A 3,740-nucleotide genomic window follows, 5' to 3' on the forward strand; every position below is an offset into this window, starting at 1 on the left:
GACATATAATATAGGATAAACTTACTGAAATCTATAGTACTAAAGAAGCTAAACAACAAGAAGGACCTTAAGAAAGATGCTTAATCATCATTCAGAATGGCAAACAGTATAGACATCATTAGCAGGAGAAGACAGGAGTCTACCACAGAGGTTCTTTGAAAGAATCTACCCAGCAGCATATCAAAGCACATGCTTGAGACTCATAGTCAAACTTAGGGCAGAGTGCAGGGAATCTTACTGAAAAATGTGAAGAGAGAAAGACCTGGAGGGAACAGGTGCTCCACAATGAGAAGAATAAAGCCAAAAGAAAAAAAAAATCTAGGTCCAAGGGGTCCTACAGAGACCAGTACACCAACCAAGGACCATGCATGGAGATAACCTAGATCCCTTGCTCAGATGTAGATCATAGGCAGCTCAGTCTCCGTGTGGTCTTAGTAAGAGAACAGGGACTGTCTCTGACATGGACTCAGTGGCTGGCACTTTGATCACCTCCCCCTGAAGGGGGAATGCAGCTTTGCCAGGCCACAGAGAAAGAAGATGCACCCAGTCCTGATGAGACTTGATAGGCTATCGTTAGATAATAGGGAGAAGGTCCTCCCCTATGAGTGGACTAGGGAAAAGGCATAGAAAAGAAGAGGGAGGGAGAGTGGGATTGGGAGGAGATGAGCGAGGGAGCAACAGCTGGGATACAAAGTGAATAAATTGTAATAAATAATAAAAAAACAAAAAAAGAGTCTTTCTCAGAAAGAAAAAAAGCAAAGGAGGAGAGACAGTGTGCCTACTTCTGAACATTTCTTTTTGACTTGGTGTGCTCCTCTAGATTAGCATGCCCAGTGTGCTAACCGAGGCACACAGTTCTCCTATTAGGGTATTTCATAGCTTAAAGGGGCAAAGAGCTCAGTTTCCAAATCCACTTCGAGGCTCTCACCTTGTTATGACTACAGCTCCAAACTAAGACACTAAAGACATAATCCAAGCTTCTATCCAACCATGAAGCTGTGTAGCTATTTCTTTCTAATGGAAACATTCCCTAGGACCAAATAAACAACAAAATTTACAAGGCTTTTACAAGACCCCTCTTATACAAGGTGCTATAGGGATGCAACCTTTGTGATTCTCTTCCAATGGATGTCATTTCAGTAGTGCAACTGCTGTGTCAGCCATACTCCTGTAATGCTTCACCCACTCCTAACTAACTCACCAAGTTAAACTTCTGTGGAATTATTCCTTTGGTCTTTTGTTGCTACCCTACCACTTCCCATAACACATAGAAGGTCGTTTTTTTTTTTTTCTCGTCACGGATTATCTTTACTCATTATACCAGGCAATATCCCAACTTACCTGAAAAATTCTGAAACTAGTATCAATACAGTCAGATAATATATGCCGTCTTAGTTTTTTTTTTTGTCTGCTCCAGGTAGAAAGAGATATTTGTTCATGTCTCTGTAGTATATGTTATAATGTAGTCTGGCTTAAGCTACTTAAGCTATCCAGACTTGAAACTTTTCTGCTCTTCTGCTGACCATGCCATTTAAAACCCTGCCAAAACTCTTTTAGAGTGAGAAACCTTTTTAATAATCCTTTGACACTGATAACATTTGAAAACCTTTGTCATCAGTGGAAGCTCCTCTTGCCCATATGAACATGATTTCCTCTGTACATTTTTCTCACAAGCTCTGTGATCCACTCTTAAGCCAGGACTATATTGCACCGGGGTAAGAATGGCTAAGATCAAAAACTCAAGTGACAACACATGCTGAAGATGTGGAGAAAGGGGAACCCTCCTCCACTGCTGGTGGGAATGTAAACTCATACAACCACTTTGGAAATCGATCTGGCGCTTTCTCAGACAAATAGGAATAGCGCTTTCTCAAGATCCAGCTATACTACTGCTAGGCATATACCCAAAAGCCACTCAAGTATACAATAAGGACATCTGCTCAACCATGTTTGTAGCAGCTTTATTTGTAATAGCCAGAAGGTGGAAACAGCCCAGATGCTGCTCAGTTGAGGAATGGATACAGAAATTGTGGCACTTCTACACATTGGAATATTACTCAGTGATAAAAAAAAACAAGGAAATCATGAAATTTGCAGTCAAATAGTGGGAACTGGAAAAGATCTTCCTGAGTGAGGTATCCCAGAAACAGAGAGACACACATGGTATATACTCACTCATAAGTGGATACTAGACATATAATATAGGATAAAAATACACAAATCTGTACACCTAAGGTAGCTAATCAGGAAGGAGGACTCTGGGTAAGATGCCCAATCCCCATTCAGAAAGGCAAAGAGGATGGATATCAGAGGAGGGAGAAAACAGGGAACAGGACAGGAGCCTACCACAAAGGGCTTCTGAAAGGCTCTATCCTGCAGGGTATCTATGCGTATTCTGGGACTCATAGCCAAACTTTGGGCAGAGTGCAGGGAATCTTATGGAAGAAGTGGGAGATATTAAGACCTGGAGAGGACAGGAACTCAACAAGGACAGTGACAGATCCTAAAAGTCTGGGTACAGGGGTCTTTTTTGAGACTGTTACTCCAGCCAAGGACCACTCATGGAGAGGGCCTGAAGCCCCTGTACAGAGGTAGACTATGGCAGTTCAGTGTCCAAGTGGCCTCCATAGTAATGGGGACAGGGACTGTCTCTGACATGAACTGATTGGCCTGCTCTTTGATCACCTCCCCCTGAGGGGGAGCAGCCTAAACAGGCCACAGAAGAAGACAATGCAGCCACTCCTGATGAGACCTTATAGACTAGGATCAGAGGGAAGGGGAGGAGGACCTACCTTTTCAGTGGACGGGGAGAGGGACATGGTGGGGAAGAGGAAGGGTGGGATTGGGAGGGGTGGAGGGAGGGAGGTCCAGGGGGAATACAAAGTGAATAAACTGTAATTAATAAAAAGTAAAAAAAAAATCTAGTCCATTTCTTACAAAAAAAAAAAATCAAAACGTAGTGCATCAAAACACAGGAGTAAAACCAAAACTGCAAGAGCCCTGTGTTACCTGTGAAGAAAAGTGCTTCATGATAAACATTGTCTTCAAAGCCAGATTATTATTGATACAAGGAAAAAAATAACAGGAATAAAGGAATAGAGGAAGAAAAAAATGACACCGTTTGCTGGTTGATATGATCAATACAGGACAATTAGATTAAGAATAGTAAGCACATTTCTGCAGACATATATTTATTATCAGTACCGGCTGCTGAGATGACTCAGTGAGATTACCTTCCTTCAATGCGATTTTTCATCAACATCTCAAAGGAGCAGTTTATTTTGATTCATTAAAAATATTTTTTTAAATGTGTGACTTAAAAAAGGAAATAAATTAAACTACAATTTAACTTTTTGTCTTAACTCTAATTAATATTTGATTCAAACGAAACCTGAGCTTGTTGATCTTTCTGCTTCCTCGGGCAGAAGAAACACAGATTTGATGTCAGAGACAAAAGATAGTCATATACTTATCTGCTCTGCCCTTGGGTCTCTAACGACTATACTAACATAAGGAGACTGAAAAATGCACCTTATATATGTGGATATAGCAATCCTTCCCACATTCCACTTTTGAGTTGAAGATATACAGGGTTTCAGTAACAGCTGTCTGTACTACGTGATACATTCATAAGCTCAGTGAGAAATATCTCAGGCCCAACACTTAAATAAGAGTTGTGCCTGTCAATGAAATATAGATAGATAGATAGATAGATAGATAGATAGATAGATAGATAGATA

The sequence above is a fragment of the Psammomys obesus genome, unplaced genomic scaffold (assembly GCF_907164565.1).
Source record: "Psammomys obesus unplaced genomic scaffold, mPsaObe1.curated_primary_1811, whole genome shotgun sequence".
In the NCBI taxonomy this organism is placed as follows: domain Eukaryota; kingdom Metazoa; phylum Chordata; class Mammalia; order Rodentia; family Muridae; genus Psammomys; species Psammomys obesus.